The sequence below is a fragment of the Protopterus annectens genome, chromosome 11.part0 (assembly GCF_019279795.1).
Source record: "Protopterus annectens isolate FY-2018-M chromosome 11.part0, PAN1.0, whole genome shotgun sequence".
Lineage (NCBI taxonomy): Eukaryota > Metazoa > Chordata > Ceratodontiformes > Protopteridae > Protopterus > Protopterus annectens.
The window spans coordinates 547110701-547131236 of NC_056745.1; the positions used below are offsets into that span (position 1 = coordinate 547110701).

At 36.9% G+C, this 20536-nt stretch overlaps 1 protein-coding gene across 4 annotated transcripts in view; it reads right to left on the reverse strand.

Moving 5' to 3' along the window:
- Nucleotides 1-20536, reverse strand: part of TBC1D30 (TBC1 domain family member 30) — a 1459252-nt gene that overhangs the window by 1046712 nt on the left and 392004 nt on the right. The window lies entirely within an intron of this gene.

The window sequence follows — 20536 nt, forward strand, 5'->3', positions numbered from 1 at the left end:
ATCCGGGTGATGTAACTGATGATCTGGCCAGTGCGCTCCTCATGGTCTTGAAGGCAGGTCCCCCCGAATACGAGGACCGACCCATCTCTGAGACCACAACCGGAGTCGGGGTTCCCCGAGCCGAAGCACCGAGAGGGAGACTTGGAACCGACAAGAGTCCCGAGGTATCCCCCTCGGGTCCGACTGAGGAAACCCGAGTACCGAAACCAGAGGACGGAACCGACATAGTAGGAGCAGACGTTGGCTCAGATAAACTCGCAAGGGGTATCAGAGCCGACACGAGAACATCACTCGACACGGAGCACTCCGGCTCCGACGACACAGGGGTGCTCGGAGGAGGAATCATCGGTACAAGAATAGGGACTGGCTCCGGAGCCGACTGGGCCGGAGCAGAGAACAATTTTGCTAATACCTGCGACTGCAGGAGCCTCTGGACCACCCTATCCTCATCCAAATCAGATAGCCTAGAGGATTTGGAGGAAATAGAGGGAGATCGGGATCTCCTACCCGGAGACTCAGGCCTAACACTGGGTGACCGGCTCCGAATAGGTTCCAATAATATCGGGGCAGAGGTCGACTCCAGTACAATGGATACCTCCTGCGGCCCCGAGGACAATGGAGCTGAGGAGGCAGTATCCACTTTCAAAACTTTCTCCAGGGGCTCCGTAGAGACAGATGGAGCCGGAGATCTTTTCTTGGCCTTGGAAGTCTTAGACTTAGTACTAGAAGAAGAGTCTAAGGACTCCTCAAAAGAAGGTTTAACCAGGCCCTTCAAAATCAACTTATTTTTTCTTTCCTGCAGTACCCTCGGGCTAAAAGCGTGGCAAAAACTGCAGGACTCTTGTAGGTGAATAGCACCAAGACAATAAACACAGATAGAATGCCCATCTGTGATGGACATCTTGTAGCCACATTTAGAACATTTCTTAAACCCAGAGGGTTTATGCTTTTTCTGCTCTTTAGACATAATAGTACACAGCACCCACTCAACCGACGACAGACACGAGAGGAAGGCGGGAAAACCAAACCAAGAACAACCAAAGAAACTCAAATTTAAACGTTTCTTTGGTGCAGCAAGGAATCTAACTACCGACCAACAAAAACACAATTTTACACAAAAAACACACCGGAGAGGACTAGGTCCTCTAATTTAAACGGGCTTAGCCCGCCAAAAAAGGGATACCACAAAAAAAAAAAAAAACACAACTCGCTCACACAGTACACTCACAATGAAAACTAGCTATTAAAATAGCTTTTAACTAGAAACAGACTGCTAAATACTTATGAAAGTATAGAAAGGGTACTTAGCCACAGCTAAGCGAGACCACGTCCTAACTCTACGAGCGGCAAACGAGATCTGGGGCTGGGGCTAGGGCGAGGTGCATCTTGGGATACCGGGTTAGCCCAGCCAAGTTGGCAGAGTCGGAGCCGAGAACCCATGAGTAAAGAATGTAGGCGAGATAGGACCACATAACATCCCTATATTATATATATATATATATATATATATATATATATATATATATATATATATATATATATATATATATATATATATATATATATATATATGCACACTTTCCTTAAAAGCAATTCATATAAAATATATATTTTGCCACAATTATTAAAGATGATTCATTAAAAAACTAAAAAGTTATATAGAAGATATTTCAAGAGTGAAAAAAAGTTGCATGTACAGATAGTTAAAGAAGCAGAAAAGAGAACTGAGAAGATAAAGGAGACGACAAGGAAGACATTTTTAATAAGATTTAGTAGTACAGACGAGAAAGAACTTGAAAGGTATGATATTTGGCTTAACATAATTTCTCCTCTGGGCATCTTTCCTAAGGAGGCAAGAGCATTTATACACATTAATATAAAGATACTTTCTGTCACAATCCGAGTCAGGGGAATATATGGAGAAAGTTTTATAACAATTTCAAGATAAGAAAAATTACAAACCATGGAACTTATTTGTTCATCTATGGAACTTGTATGTTGTACAATCATTTAACAGAGAGACAAAAAAAGGAGTGTGTGTGCAGTTTTGAATGGAAATCAAAAGAGCAGTATTAAAACACTTTTAAAGATTTTCTGCAAAGATCTTATGGATGCTACAAAAAATTATGAGACTAATGATTTGTGGACTGGGGGCTGGGAATGTGGTGCAATTCCGACAATGGAAAATGAAAAAAATTATACATCGACCAAGTATAATAAATGTAGAGAGAAACAGGGCTATTGTGAAATACTGGGGCAATCAAAAACATGCTTCTTTTGGGATAAAGATAATTTAATTAGTAACTGTGACAAAATAAAATGTTTCATTTGTGGTAAACTGGGGCATAAAGTTAAGAAATATGATAAGAAATGTAGAAAGTTTGGACAAACACTGCATAAGTGGGTGGATTGTAAAGACAACATAGAAGTTAAAAAGCAAGAGCAAAACTAAAAATATGAATATAATGTTGTTGTTGTATCTTTCGGCTTTTCCCTGTTAGGGGTCGCCACAGTGGAACTCCGGTCCGCTAATGACTAGCGGTAGATTTTTACGTGCCGAGTTGCCAGCCCTGATGCACAACCTTCAATGAAGCTACGCCCATTCACGCATGTCTCTACACAGAAGACGCTTTAGCTGAGAATCCAACAGGACAACATCTTACTGTGAGGTGACAACACTACCACAGTACCACCAACACAGTAAAAATATGAATATACAGAAGGGAATATAAATACTGAACATAAACAGCAAATAATAGTGGAAGAAAACAAAAATGAAGGAAAAACTACTGTATGAAAAAAAGAATGGAGGGAGAAATGCAAGAGTCAAGTGAAGATGAATACATGAACTGGAGAATGGTTAAAGGAAAAAAAAGAATTCCATAGGGAAAAGGGTGAAAGAAAAAGGGAAGTTTAAAAGCGTAGGCATGAAAGAAAACAAAAAATGTAAAGAGTAGAAAAGTATAACAATTTATATAAGAAGAAAAGTGAAAATTTTAGATTTAATTATTCTTTATACTATTCACATTTATAAGAAGATTAGGTATATAAAAATGGTGTTCACCACTTGATATACATATTATTATGCCAGAAGATACAAGAATACTAATGGAAGGAGAAGAGCTGCAAACAGAAGAGTTGTAGGAAGGTGACATTGTATGGAATATGGGAAAAAGATACATGTTCAGGATAGGCATATTATGGCATAAATCAATAAAGATTCTAGATTATACCATTGTAATATTGAGTAGGGTAAACATGATGGGTACAGGATGGAAAAAGAATGTATACAGAATCATTGCAGTATATGCATATGCTACAAGAAAAGAAAGAGAAATGATGTTTTAAAAAAAATTTAACTACGTTGGAGTGAATATGGAAATAATACTAGTGGGGGTTGAATTATGATTTAAGAAAAAAGACGAAAAGTGGGAAATGATGTTAAGATAACATCAGAAATAAAAAGTGGAAGGTTATATACATATGGGGTAATGAACATTAGACTTGCAAAAGAAATAATGTAAGAATGGAGACTGACATGATCTGTATTATTCAATACTAAGATATTTATGAAAATAATAGGAACAAGATTAGGAAATAAGGTAGATAAACTAATAGAACACATGAGTTTTGGTAAAAAAGGGAAAGGAAGTCAATATCTCCCAGTGATAGTGAGAGAAGTGTTAGATGGTATAATAAATAGAAAGGCTGAAGTTATGCTAGGAGATTTGAGTAAAGCTTTTGATACAACATGAGAGTTTATGAGATATACTGAAAAAATTACAATACAAGTGATAAATTAATAAAAATATTTGCTTCAGTATATGAAAATAAAATGAGAATAATATTAAATGGGTGGTTAACTAAAGAAATAAATATAAGATGTGGGATAAGGCAAGGATGTCCAGACAGTACTATTTTATTTACATTGACTATGAATGTAATAGTTAATTAGATGAATACAGAATTAAGAGTAGTAAGATAAAAGAAAGAAGGAATTCAATTACCAGTTATACTTACTTATGCAGATGATATAGTTTTAATTACTAAGAAAAAAAGAGTGGATGGAAAAAGGGTTTAAATGATTAAATCAAAATTTAAAGTCTGTTGGATTAGGTATAAATTAGGATGAAAGTAAAGGGACTGGAATAACATTTAATGAAGAAGTTACAGATATTCTGGGGATAACTTTGGGATCTGTGTACACAGAATGTAAAAATGGGAGAAGTTATACAAAAAGTAAGAAATATATGTATGTTTTAAACAACATACAAGTTGGCATACAAGAAAAAAGTGTATTAAATAAACTCAATTTTATTATGGAAAATACATATTTAGCAAGTATATATAAAATATTTTTAAGTATGAGAAAGAATTAATGTCAGTTGTATTTTCATTTATATGGGGGAACAAGATTAAAAAACATATACAAGCCAGCAAGTGTTGGCAAGTGCCAAATACGGAAATATTTATTGACATAGGAGGGACCAATCCCCCTATGAATCTGATGTTACAAAAACAATCAAACCGGTTTCGGCTCCACAGAGCCTTCTTCAGTGAAATTCAAATAGTCAAAAGATAAAGTATCAGTGCAAATACATTTATATAGTAAAAACTCACATAAGGACCAATCAACAAGCTTAATTCAAAATTGGTCATTAAGACCAGGTGGAAACAAAGCTCCAAGTTTTATAATCCATTTTCTGTCCTTGGAGCAAAGTAATTCATGCCAATAATGTTTATCTTTACATCTACCCTTGATGCAGTCAATAGTAACAAATTTAAAAGAAGCTGATGCGTGTTTTAAACTATGTTTATATAATGCATTGCTAATGCGTTTGTTCTTAATATCACTCAAATGTTCACAAATTCTGAGACGAAAAGCCCTGGAGGTCTGTCCAACATAGAAAGCAGAACAAGTGCAGGTCACCAAATAGATGACCCACTCAGTGTTGCAGTTGGCCCAAAATTTGATATCAAAGACCTCAGAGGTATTTCTGCTACTAAATTCCCTAGTGTGTGAAACACGAGTACAAAATGAACAATGTCCACATGGAGCTAAAAGGGACAACTTGTTACACCCTCCCAATCTAGATACAGACGAGGGGGGGCAGAAGCATAAGAAAAGATACATCGAAACAGAGTCTGGAGGCACTTTTGAAAATTATGACAATATATGCTCGCGTTTTTTGTGTATGCAATAATTTTGTTTGAATAAGATGTTGGGTTGATGTGTATATATTTTTTTGTCTCAATATTGTTGCTGGGTCTACATTATATTTCAATTGTGGACCACATTTAATACTATTGTTATTACTACATTAGGAAATTTGTGGTTTGGTCCTGAGATACGACCTTTTTATCTAAGCAGTGTGAGTATAGTTCCAGACTGGTATCACAATTTTGGGGTATACACCATATTTGCTAAATGCAGTCACATTGTGGTCCATCGCAGACACATGTGTTGTTGTTAGCATGATTGTTGTAACTTTCATTTCTTTTACAATTGCTTTTGGCCTATAGGATCTTTTGGACCTCACTATTTCATTTAAATATTTATATGTTGGTTCTTGGACATTGGTCCTTGTGATTACTACGGATGCACTAAATTGGTGGTGTTATTACTTGATTGATATTATACCAGGCACTTTATGGTCAGTGGATAAACACATTGCCAATTGCGCTATATATTCCATGAGGTTTGGTGGCTTTTTCACAGTGTATTATTGGATATTTTGGCTTGTTTATACCAATACGCAGGGGGACAACTTTAGTGGTGTTCTCAGTGTCGTCTGGGCTGTTTATTGTATTGGTCAAGGTATTTGATTTTTTTATCCATAAGACTTATACACAGCACCAGGATATATCATATATCCTCTAATACATTGGTACTGAGGTGTATAATGGTCTTGTTTTGGATAATTTTTATGTTCTTTTGGACTTTTTCTTAGGCAATATTCTATACTTGTACTTAATTCTTATTACCATTTTGTAGGCCTGATAATATATGACACACCATTTTCTGTGTCCGTGGGTATATCAGTGGGTTATTTCTTCTCATTGATTGTTAAATTTTATATGGTCTGGTGAGGTCTGGTCTTGTAGTTCAAAATATGGCACTTTCACCCATTATACAGGGGTTATCATCTGATGTAGATGATTTATCTGTGTTTGGCTTAGGCAGACATGGATCATCATCTACATCTGAGGCTATTGGATCTGACCTGGACACACACTGTGACGTATTTTTCAGTCGATTTGGTAAAAGTATGAAGATGGTCAGGACTAATGTGTGGCATTTACGTCTATTCAAAGCATACCAGCAGAAACATATCACTCCACGTGGCCTTAGGGTCAAGGTACAACCTTTAGTTTCAAACATTGATGACCAACTAATTGAGGACTGGGGCCACATTCAACAACTGGCCTCTTCTAAATTTGTGGATGCCCTGGCTAATTTTTATGAATGCAAGGTGCAAAAAGGGGTGAAAGATTTGGAAACTGTATGTTTGGAGGCCAACAAGTTTGAAACTTGTTATTCTTTTATGACACAAGTTAAAAAACTTACCACTGATCTTTCCAAAATGGAAACTATCTTAAAGGATAGGAAACTTAAAAAATTTCTTAGGGATGTAGGTGACTACGAGAGGGGCAAACCTTTCAATGCATATAAAAATGTCTCCTTCAGATTACCTAGGGAGGACAACAAGAATGATAAGAGGTTTTCAACTCCTAAAAGAAAGAGGCCCAAATCTATTCTGAAGAAAAATCTTGGTTTTTCTAGTGGCACCTCAGGTGAGGATACTTCCTCTAATACAGAAGGTGAACTTGATGAAAATTCCAGGGAGGGGTTACCCAAAGCTAAAAGGGACAACTTGTTACACCCTCCCAATCTAGATACAGACGAGGAAGCATAAGAAAAGATACATCGAAACAGAGTCTGGAGGCACTTTTGAAAATGATGACACAACATTAATTTCCAATTTCAATGTTCATAACATTTCTTCTGTTGAATTAACCAATGCACAACTTAAGTTATTGAATAAAGGGCTTAATTTTGTCCCTGTTTTTTTTGTCTCTGAACAATCTTTGGCTCAGGATGTGGTAAATTTTTGTCGAATACTGAATTTGAAATTGTTTTTTGCTAACAATGACTGCGATACATAGTTCAAAAAATCCACATTCAATCCACCGATGACACATTTAGTGGGGGGTTTTCAGAAAAGTGTCCTACAGGACATACATTGTCATCTTAGGGATTTTCCCATATCCCACAATAATTTGTCTACTGAAGAAATACAGAGTTTGGATGAGCTTGCCAACAACAAAAATCTGGTTATTATTCAAGCTGACAAAGGTGGAGCGGTGGTGGTATTGGATAAGGTTACTTATGACAAGGAGGTTATGAGACAATTGGGTGACAAGGAATATTATATGCAGAGGCCTTTGGATCCTTCTCCTCATTTTCAGCGTAAAATTGGTCAGTTTTTGACTGAGGCGGTGGAGGAGGGCATTATTACACAGTTTACAAAAGAACAATTAATGGTCCTGTCACCTAAGAAACAACACCTCTACTTGTTACCCAAGATACATAAACATGCCAGTAATCCACCAGGCCGACCCATTGTCTCCGGACATGGGTCTCTTACTGAACCGTTGTCTGAATATTTAACCCAGTATTTAAAACCATTACTTGGATTCATAAGAGCTAGGATTCAAGATACCACACAATTTTTGGACATTATTAATGACACCCAACTTGAACCCCAATGGCTATTGTGTACTTTGGACATTACCTCTCTTTATATCAATATTCCACACTGGGCAGGCTTACAAGCATTGGACTATTGGTTGGCTAGATCAGGTCTATATCAACCTGGATTCAATACATTTTTAGTATGTCTCAGAATATGTATTGACTAGTAATGTTTTTTACTATCAAAATCAATGTTTCTGGCAAACCAAAGGTACTGCTATGGGTGCGTCTTTCGCACCCATATATGCAGATCTTTTTATGGCATACATTGAGGAAATTACGATTTATGATCATAATCATAACATCTACATGTGTGAGATGGATATTTGGCGTCGTTATCTGGATGATTGTTGGTTGGTGTGGAAAGCTGATGAATATTATCTTATGGAGTTTCTGGAATACCTCAATAACAACATATGGGGTATTGAATTCAAGTTGACCTGTCACACATCTAGGATAGTATTTCTGGATGTTGAAATCACCAGAAATGAGGAAAATACTCTGTCCACTAGGTTGTTCAGGAAATTTCCGGAATTTAATTCTTTATTACATGCTACCAGCTTCCACCCACAACATATCATCCAGAATATACCCAAATCACAGTTTTTAAGAGCCAGAAGAATTTGTTCAAGCCCACAGTCCTTTTTTGAGGTTCGTGATGACCTGACCCGTAGATTTATTAATACAGGTTATCGCCCAGGTACAGTGAATGTAGCCAAACGGTGGGCTTCCAATTTAAATAGACAGGATTTACTATCATACAGAGACAAGAATCAGAATTTGGGTTTACAGCCCCTACGTCTGGTTACTACTTATGGACGAAATACACAGGGCTTCAAGAATATTATACACAGACATTGGAATGTGCTAAAGGCGGATCAGAAATTGAATTATTTTCTTCAAGATAGATGTTCTTTTTCATTCAGAAGGGGACAGACTATTGGTTCCAAATTTAGTCATTACAAGAGGGTTGGTCTTGATTCTTTTACTTCCACACAGTTGTCTCTTACAGGCAAACCAGTTCCATGTGGACATTGTTCATTTTGTACTCGTGTTTCACACACTAGGGAATTTAGTAGCAGAAATACCTCTGAGGTCTTTGATATTAAATTTTGGGCCAACTGCAACACTGAGTGGGTCATCTATTTGGTGACCTGCACTTGTTCTGCTTTCTATGTTGGACAGACCTCCAGGGCTTTTCGTCTCAGAATTTGTGAACATTTGAGTGATATTAAGAACAAACGCATTAGCAATGCATTATATAAACATAGTTTAAAACACGCATCAGCTTCTTTTAAATTTGTTACTATTGACTGCATCAAGGGTAGATGTAAAGATAAACATTATTGGCATGAATTACTTTGCTCCAAGGACAGAAAATGGATTATAAAACTTGGAGCTTTGTTTCCACCTGGTCTTAATGACCAATTTTGAATTAAGCTTGTTGATTGGTCCTTATGTGAGTTTTTACTATATAAATGTATTTGCACTGATACTTTATCTTTTGACTATTTGAATTTCACTGAAGAAGGCTCTGTGGAGCCGAAACCGGTTTGATTGTTTTTGTAACATCAGATTCATAGGGGGATTGGTCCCTCCTATGTCAATAAATATTTTCGTATTTGGCACTTGCCAACACTTGCTGGCTTGTATATGTTTTTTGGACTTTGCCTGTTTTGCCGTGCAAGGGTTCCACAGGCACCTGCTTTGTGCATGGAACAAGATTAAACCCAGTTAGAAGACAGATGTTGTATGTTAAAGGAGGAGGGTTAGGATTAATTAATCTGATTGTTCATACAGTGTCTTTGAATCTTTATAAAGTATTGATAGGCTTGAAAGAGAAGAATAGAGATTTAGTGTCATAATGAAAGAAAAATACAAAGAAATATGGGAAAAGATAGGCACAGTGAAAAAATGGAAAGGTGGTTTAAATGGGGAAAGAAGAGCAAGATAAAAAATTAATTATGAAAAATTTAGAAAAAACAGGAAAGAATGGTACTTGAATATAATGAATAAACATTACTTTATTTATCCATGGAGACATCTACAAAATGAACAAAGAAGAGCTATAAAAGTAAGGTTTGGGGGGGGGTGTAAGAAATTTTATGAATGTAAAGATTTTTTTTGAGATTGACAATAAGAAAATTGCCCATTAAGGCTAACATGACATATAAAAGAATGCAACAAAGAATATGTAATTATTGCAGTGAAACAAACAGAAGTTTTTTTTTAATTGTAAAAGAATAAAATATTTGTGGAAGAAAATGTTTGTCTTTCGGCTTTTCCCGGTTAGGGGTCGCCACAGCAGAACTCCGGTCTGCTAATGATTGGCAGTTTTTTTTTTTTTTTTAATGTTGTCAAGTTGCCAGCCCGACGCCCAACCTTCAACGAAGGCATGCCCATTCAACGTATGTCTTTTGAACGCCCATTCAACCGCAGGGAGGACATGCAGACTCCACACAGAAGGCACTCCCAACCCAAGCTGAGAATCGAACGGGAGAACCTCTTGCTGTGAGGCAACAATGCTACCGCTGCACCACCGCGGTAGTATTTGTGGAAGAAAATATATGAAAATAAAGTTGTGGAAGGTATTAAAAGCATAAAAGATTTAAACATGAATATGTTAGAATATGGGTATGGAAATAAAGTATGGAAGGATATGAAGGAAAATTTGGTTATTGGGGAAAAAAGGGAAGGGGACAGAGTTGTAAAGATGAAATTAGAACGTATTGAATCATAAATGGACAGTATAAAAATGTGTAGATATACAAGTGTGAATAATTTATAATATGTAAACATTCTAAATAATGTAAATATGATATGATGATTAATAAAGAACCCCTACTCTTTTCAATAGGCAGCTGAGCTACTACCAACTCAACCAGATGGGGCTTCAGTTTAACGTCTCATCTGAAGAATGACACACTCAGCACTGCAGTCTCCATAACTGGATCTACCTGGTACAAGAATAGAACCCACAGAGTTCTGCACCAAAAATGAGTGTGCTGCCTGTTGCACCACTGACCCTGATACATATAATCTAATGAGAAATATTCTTAACTCAAAAGTCAGACAAAGATTCAGAGAAGGCAAACCTACTAAACTGGCATTGTAATACAAGCCATGCATAAATGCAAAATGATTTATGTTTAATTATCTACAAACAAATTATTGTGAGCCTGACATCAAGTACATTACAGAAGAGAGGAAATGAGCTAAACACTGTAATTACACAGAAACTTCATAAGTGCTTTGTTACAGACTTGTTTGCTGAATAAACAGCAGTACACTACCCTACTAGCATGCTTCTTTCTGTCTTATATAGGCCGTTTTTATATAAGATGCTAAAAGTTACAAGACGCTCATTATTTCTTTGATGAATTTGCATATATTCAGATTAAACAAATTTTGGTTTGCTGTTGACACTGGCTTTTAACTGTTAAAATTGTCACAATATGCAGACTTTTAAATGCAGCACTGCTAATCAGCAGTTAGAAACCTGTGGATGTTACAATACAGATTTCATTCCACTGTGAGGCTTCCTGTGGAAGAACTATGGACATATTCATTTTTGTTTTTCCAGTCCCATTGACTTGGGTGTATTAGGTATTCATTTTTTCATGGGTGTATTATAATTGTAGTGAAATGTATGAACTGTTATGGTTCTAAGGTTTTGCAAGTGGAAGTAATACTGGAATGGCAGTTTTCAATAACATTTATGGAAGATAATTTCAATAGTAAATAATGGATTGTTAATGCCATGACTCCATCAATATCCTAACTCTTCCTCTCAGGAAACAGCTACCCGCCTGAATAAACATCATCTCTTCCATCCAAAATCTGGTAACCTCTAAGCCAAGCTCTACTTCGACACCCACCCCCCCTCCAAGTCCTACTAACACAACTTTGTTTTCTTTTGAGCCAGTTCCCATTACTTACATTAAATCTCTACTACTCAAGCTAAAACCTTGCTTTCCTTCCACAGACAATCTATCTCCTACATTCCTCAATCTTGCTGCTGACTCAATTGCCTATCCTATATCTATACTAATCGATCAATCTATTCTGGAATCAACTGTCCCCACCCTTTGGAAATCTTTCTTTACGATCCCTCTTCATAAAGGTGGAAACTCCACTGACCCCTCAAACTACCGACCCATTGCCATTCTGTCTCGCCTCTCCAAGATATTAGAAAAATGTATTCACTCACAGCTTCTCAATCACCTCCTCACACACCACTTACTTACCCATAACCAACATGGAGTTCATCACCACCACTGCCCTCCTCTCCTTCACTCATATCATTGCAGAGGCCCTAGACAACAATAAACTCATTTCCTGTTTCTTCCTAGATCTCTCCAAAGCCTTTGATACAGTCTCTCATCCTCTACTACTATCCAAACTCGCAAATCTCCACCTATTCCCCCTCCGCACTTGCCTGGTTTTAATAGTTACCTATCTGTCAGGGAACAATCTGTCAAATGGCTCTCATCCTCCTCACCTTTCCTTCCTATCTCCACTGGTGTTCCCCAAGGCTCCATCTTGGGACCCCTTTTAACATCTTCACCAATGATCTTTGCACCTCAAGCAAAGAATCCTCCCTTATTCAGTATGCCGACGACTCCACACTTATATCCATCTCAAATAACATTCCTGAACTACACTCCCTGACCCAACAGGTCCTACTATCCACTGAACAATGGCTCTCTCACAACCTATTGATCCTAAATCCCAAAAAGACCAAACTCCTACTTTTCCTTCCCCGTTCTCTTTCTCATCACAAAACCTCCTTTTTTATTACATCTTCTAACAATACAACTATCCAAACTGACACCCACACAAAACTCCTAGGGGTCATTATCAATGAACTAAAGTTCAACCTACACATACTCCAATGTATAAAAAAAAAAAAAAAAAAAAAAGGTCTGTTAAATCGGAACAAAAAAATCCTAACCCCTGAATCTAGACTTACCCTGGGCCAGGCACTCCTCCTCCCCTCCCTCTTATACGCTGCCCCAGTTCTTACCAATATTCAGGCCTCCACTCTAAACAAACTCCAACAGACTTACCATAAAATAGCCAGATTCATTACTAACTCCCCACTCAACTCACACCACTGCATTTCTTTAAACTCTCTTCAACGGCTTGAACTTCCCCAATTTCTGCTATCTTATCAATTTCATATGCTACACTCTATTCTTTATAAACCCTCCTTCTGTCCATCTCTAGCTTCCTTAGTCTCCATCTACATCCCATCCTGGACACTCTGCACTTCTAACCAACAATTACTTGATATCTACCACCCAAAAAGGTCAGTAGGCAAACTACTCTACAAACACTCCCTTGCCCATGATTGGAACAAACTTCCCCTTGACTTACGTACAATCTCCCACACCTCACACTTTAAAAATGAATTAAAAGCTTATTTTCTCAATTCCAGAACCTGCCCTTTCCATGACCCTACCTAGTCTTCCTTCCCTTTATGTACCCTCAAAAGGACCATACTTAGTACCTCATTACACCTCTCTCTCCAATGTGTCTACTATGCATTTGCATAATTTTATACAAACAAAACATTTTTATTGTTGACCTATTGAACTATATCAATGTAAAATTGTTACTTACCTTCTTTTTAATGCTACTTTAACTTTATGCATGTAACTCAACATATGTGAATCTTTTTGCTATAACTGCTATTATAACAATATTGTTTAAAATGGTACTTGTTTAAAATGTACTACTGGAGCTTTTCTCCTCGGGTCTCCACTGAAAATGGGCCACAAGCCCAGTTGGACAAACCTGGTTAACAAATATCAATAAATTAAAATAAATAAATAAATAAATACAATGAAAATGAATAAAACTAAATTTAAATTGGACATGTCCCTTTGAGGCTTACAGGTGGACAAGTGAAGTACTTATACCTTCTCAGAGGACAGTTATCTTTTTGAAGGATGGAAAGTGACCAGTGTACAATGCCCCAAAGAATTTTTGTATATAATTTCTGAATATGATGAATATATATATATATATATATATATATATATATATATATATATATATATACATACATACACACACACACACACACACACACACACACACACACAGACACACACAGTGAGAGATATCAGAGATGGATCTCTGATACAAAATAACTTAAATCAGTGAACTATAATGTACATACACTTTTCTTTTTTTAGTAAACGTGAGGAGGAGATACAAATTCCATGTGAAAAACAGGATGATAAAACTATCAAACGGAATAAAAAGAAACTTATCAGAGATCAGAATGATTAGCAGAACAGGTTGTTTTTCAGGCATCACCAGACACATGATCATCATCAAATAAATCAAAACCAGTTGGAGAGATTGCTCTAAGCTTGCTCCAAATTCAGTGGCATCTTCCATAGTAGGAACCAGTAGTCCCTCCATTTCTTATAAAAAATTAGATGACACTCAAGAATTTCTGAATGTTTTAACAAATGAACACACAAGTTCCAAAAAATCAGCTACGAGAAGAGGATCATTTGGGACTGTTGTCCATGTCACACAAACATTTTAGTAGTGCATCCAATACTAGACAAAAAGGCTTTGAATTTATCTGAAGTACTCCTTGATAATGGCTACATAAATGTATTATCCAAGATATTTAAGTTCTGTCCCTACTACTTCCATTGCTTGAGCTGCGATAAAAGTCTGTTAAACTTCATTCACATCATGCTTTTAATGATTCTGTTGACACCAACATTGATCTGGATGCTCATTCTGATGCATTTTAAGACCCATCTAGGTTAAAATGCCAATTCCTCTCCCAATTCCTCCCTTAAAAACCTTCAGCATTTTCTGTCTCCAAAATTTAATATAGCTATTAACAGGACTGAACTGGTTTACTAAGAGGAGTTAAACTCTGCTTTTTTTTTTCCAACATGCAGGGAAACAAAAACGTTTAATGTAACAAATGGAGACTGCACTGTTCTCATAAAGACATCAACAAGAGAAACAATATAGATGTTATGTTATACAGAGTCATAGGTTCATAGCTGAATAGTAGGCTAACTGGCCTGAAGTGCCATTTTAAGCCTAGACAATAAATGAAGATCTGAATCAAACCCTGTACCTTGTGTCTATGAGGCAAATACCTTAATCATTACACCAAACCCACAACAATACACTGACAAATCCATCTGATTATTACCATCTTAACAGAAACTATTTAGAAGAGTATGGCAGGGGAGTATCAGTAGGCATGGTCTATACAGATATAAGGAAAAGTTTCTGCCACATATAGAAAAAAGGATGGGATTGTAGTGAAACGACGATGGAAGAACATGAATGGTAGGATTTACAAAGCCATGAGGAGTGACAATATCAGGCAGTTTGAAAGTGACTAGTGATGCACTGCAAGGTAACTGCCCTGGTTCCAGTACTCTTCTGTTTTTCTGTTTCAAACATACCTGGTGAAAAAGACTACAGGACCAACCACCCCTTGAATGACCCAAGGTGAAGCAGTAGAGGATGAGGTTGTCTATGGAAGGATGTGGTTCCTTATAGGAAAATGTAAAATACTGTGCTTGGGCCATAACAACCTTGGTGAAGTATTAACAGGGGAGTGGAAATTATTGCAACATGGTAGGAAAAGGATCTGGGTTTGCTGATCACAGCTGAACTGGACAACCAGGCGCATAGTAGGAAGTAACTGGTTGGACAACCAGGCGCATAGTGAGAAGTAACTGGTAGTAACAAACAGAATACGTGAGGGTATTCTCTGGACAGATTCAACAAGCAAATAGGCAATATCTTCGCTCTATAAAGCTATGGTCAAGACCATATCTTGACTATTAATATATGCAGCTATGGAGGCTAAACAAGGAATGGGACATCAGGCTGCTAGAAAGAATACAGAGGAATGCCACCAGAAAGATGGGTGGGATTGCCTGGGAAATGACCAAAGATGAAGGGGACTGGTGCTCTCACTTGAAACTAGAAGAGATGGGGGAAACATGACACTGATGCAAAATATTGTACCTAGGACATCTGAACAGAAAAGATACGAGGGACAGAGCACAAACTGCAAAGACTACATACTATATGGACTACTACTTCACAGAGCTTGAAGAATTATGGAATGCACAGGAGAGACAACATACTACATGCAATAAACAAGGCATGGGAAAGATGGAGAAAGTGCAAGGGGTGTTAAACATGAGACATACAGCTATAACGTTAAAGAGCTCAGTAAAGTGAATTGCATGTTATAAGATACAAGTTGTAGACAGTTCAGATAGTTCAGTACTGAAAATATGCATGATAATAAAGTGCAAAGGTTATATGAAAATCATCTCTGTTCACTGAAAGGGTGAACATAACTATATGTTGCACTTTTTTTCATACAAATGTTATTGGAAAATTAAGGTTTAAACTCCAACCAAATACTGAGGCTATGTCTTTGAATCCTCTGAATTAATCATCATGTTTAAGTTGGTCATGTTTATATCATTGTTCATGTAAGTAGAGTTAGCTGCAATGTCCAAACAACTGTAAATTACTTAGGTAAAAGTCAACTTGTTAAATTAAGTTTGTCCAAAAATTAAGTACCACACAGTTGCTAAAGTATCAATTAAGCTTTCAGGCTAAAAACAATCCGCTCTTCAGACATCTGAAGAAGTGTGCAGTTACAGATAAAACATAAAAATAAGATACTATTTTCCAGTTCTAACACTATTTGAAAATATAGATCATTTTAGTCAAAGTTGTCTGGATGTTGCTACTCGGCTCATTCTGTCCAGTGATGTCTTTGCTCGGATGCTGTCATATTCTACCTATTATAGTCTTTCGTGTTAAATGAATCACTTCATATAACAAAGCTGTGTCCTGTCACAGTGAACTGTGATCACAGGAAGCTATGCATAACACCTTACATCCGTTGTGTGTGCCTTTTTGTGCAACAAAGTAAATTTTTATCATTATGCATTACATGTGGGCAAGTAAGCAGTGTAGAATTTTTTTATGAGGTACTTTTTATCTATGGACATGATAGTTTGTTACACTGATGCTTTTATGCAAAACTCTCAGCATTACATAAGGCTGGCATTATAAGGTTATTATCTCCTCATTTTTGGAGCATTATAATGGTATGCCATGTAGTAAAAGTTATTTTTTGCTCTTTCCTTCAAATACAGTTACTTATCACTCCTCACATCTAGAAATTTAAAAACCTCATATCTGTTTCTCTATTCACCAACTAGGTTCTGTGACTCGCTCATTTCATGTAGACATAATCAAATATTTTAATGATTCAATGAAGCCCTTGACTAGAGTAACTGCACATCCCTCAAACATTTATTTTAGGCTACTACAATAGTGCTAACTTTGTAGTTGGGTATTCTTTCCAACTCATTTTTGAAGATTTGATAACATCCTATTTAGCAATATAGATCATTCACAGTTAATGTTTAATTTTTCTCACTAGATTTTTAATATGCAGATTATAACATCCAAGACTCATTTTCCTTCTCTTGTTGTACATACATACAGACATGCAAACATTTTAAGCATGGGCATTAATGTCCTTCTACCCTGCCACTACACTCAAACAATTGTTCTCATAATACGTGTCCAGGCTGCTCTTAAAATATCTAAACTAGTGCTTGTTTTAATGTAATTTTATAGTCTATTCCATGCATCAGCTGCTCTCTCAGTGAACCAAACAGTACATTTCTCATGCCTACAGAAACTTCTTCATAGGTTGTCTGACGACTCTCTGCAACTTTTTGATAACCCCAAACATTCCCTGAGGTAGATGTCCTATATACATGAATAAGATTCTCCTCTTAAATATCTCTACAAGACACTGTACAAGTGCAGATATATTAGTCTTAATAACTTATTTTCACATCCATGGATGCCCTTAATATATTTCTGCTGTACTCTGCTGTACTCTTTCAAATTTACAAATGCTTGTTCTGTGAAATGCCTAGTGTTGAAGTCACAATGAAACCATCTTTTTAAACAAAGTCAACATGAAATTTCCTTCCAGGCTAAGACTGTAGGTCTTTCAACAATAGAGACATGGAAAAAATCCAGTGCTCGTACACAGGTGCAGTACATGTTCGTAGCATTTTGTCTTTTTTCATCCCAGACAAGTGCCATGCATAATTAATTCGGCTGCAGTGTACTGCTTTAAGGCATTTCAGACAATCTCACCAGTAAGACTAAGAAAGTGTTTTCAGCGTGCCCATGCCTGTATTTGGCTAAATAAATATGACCTGGTTCACTGAACATAAATAATCACTGTCAGTCTGTACACCTTGTTGACATTTAAAGCCACAACTTATTTACAACCGTTTTTGCATTAGTTCTGCAAGTTTCATTTCGGGGGGGGGGGGGGGGGGTTAATTTGGTGAATTTCCTTCTTGCTTTTCTTACACATTCCCCTATGTGGCACACTCTAAATCTGTTTTTATAAAGTATCTGATGAACAATATACTTATTATTTAACCATTACAGAGCTTATGAGCAATATCATTGACTGTTGTCTTCTCTCTCTACCTTCTCTGTTAAATGTTTCAGCTTCTACAGCTTGTTCCTTTCTATTCTGCTGCCCTTACTATGTACAGTCTTAAATGTCTTTCACAGCTACATTATCTGTTTCATTTACTACTGCTGGACTTGTTTGTTTTTCTGTCCCACCTTTCTCACTATAATTCTACTCCAACTTGAGAACATTAGTTTCACAGTTGGTGTGACTCTACTGCTGTGTAACACAATCTTGTCTTTCAGTAATGCACCTGATTACCTCAGCTGGACTTATAACATGGAGCGCACCAACTTCATGTGAAATAGTATCAGAAGGAGTACTCCAAAGGAGGGTCTAAAACTCCCTTTCTTAAATATAGTGACTTTAAGGCTGCATGACCATTTAGAAAGGAGAAACAGACTAAAAAGGGAAACATGTTCAGACACCAAGTCTGCAGTGTCTGCTAATAAAACTATTCCCAGACTGCACCTGTAGTTCAGAAATGTGGTAAACTGATCCAACAAAAACTAAAAACATACAATGATCCTATAAAGGCAACTCAGCAATCACCAACCTTAACCAATCATGATAAAATCCAAAATATCACACTTGCTCTTAAAGTCCAGAAGCAGGTGATATGGAGTGAGACAAGACCAATGAGGCTTTGCCTTCTCATATGTCACGCATGCTGTCTCCCAAAGACAGGGTAAGAAAAAGCGCTTGTGATATGTCCATTTCATCTTCTGGTGGAAAATGGGAGCTGATGCAAAGCAAGATAAACAGCGTGAGGGGCAGGGACTTTTAGGTGCTTATTGTGGAGGTGGGAACAGCTGCTTTACAGTGCCTAATGACACACCAACTCCATCCATATCACCAGCATGTCAAAAAGGGGACAGGATCATAAAGCAAAAAAGAAAAAGCTAGCTAGTACTCTAGCAGGCAGCAGTATGATGGCCTTTTTGGCTCACAGTTGTCTTCCATACAATGGCCTGATTCAAAATCCAAAACCCAAGAAGCTTTTTTCTGTGGAAAAAGAGACTCCTCCCCATGGAGGGACACATCATCAGGGTGTACCATGACTGCAGTGGATCAGGGAGAACCCACCAACAGAGAGTGTAACAGGGTCTTAGTGGAGGCTTAGTCCTATTACAACACACTGACTGTAAAAAGAAACACTTTTAATAAACTCATCTATTCAGTTCTCTTGGTTGTACTACTGCCCTTTGCAATATTAAAGGGTGTTAAGTGCAACATCTGCATCATTACTGAACATTTTCCAGAAAAGTATGCAGCAGCTAAAAATGTTCTGCTGTTATGAATGCAATATCACTGATGTATCATTTCTGTAAGTATTTGTGGCTTCACTCTGCCACATGTGCATGCTTATTTCTAGCTACAATGACCTACGATGACAAATGTTCCAATTCTCAGATCACAGCATGAATTTTACTTAGAAAGCACAGGACCCTAATGCACACAAAAATCCATGACAATTACAATGTACATTTCCTTCTGGAGTTACAAAAACTCTACTGCGTCAGTAATTCTACAATCCTTAATATACAGTCACAAAATTCATTTCAGTCACAGCTAATCAATGTAATACTTAAAATGAAACCCTAATCTCAGCAAAGGCACTTGCTTTGTGTGACCTCTGGTACCACTATCCATCATCATCACATACACACTTTCTCCAATAAAACATCAAACACTTGGGAAGAAAATATCTGGCAGCATAACCAACTTAAGCAGACTGAAAAACGTACATACATTTTTGGCTGTACAAATACAAAGTCTTTGGGACCTTCTCACAGCCACAAATATACATAACTGACAACTTTTGCCTACAAAACTGCACAACACTATCATATGTACATCTGCATTAACAAGTCCTAACCCATTGTAGTACCTCCCTGAAACTACTACAGTTAAGCACAACTTGTATGTATGCAGCTACATGCACACGAAAATTCTAAATCATGATAAGAACCAATGAAAACATTGCAATATCAAGAAACTCTAACCAATGCATTTCTCTACATCCAAAACATTAGCTCAATCTCATGCTTCTCTTATGACCTAAACAAGAAACAGTGACATAATGTAAAGATGAACATACAATTGAAAACACTATTCTGTATTTCCTCTATAGTACAAGAACCACAATGGCAGCAAAATTACGATAAAGAAGACAGCAATTTACTAAACAGACAGACAACTACAGAGTTTTAGTTAGTAGTAAAATACAGATAATTTTTTTT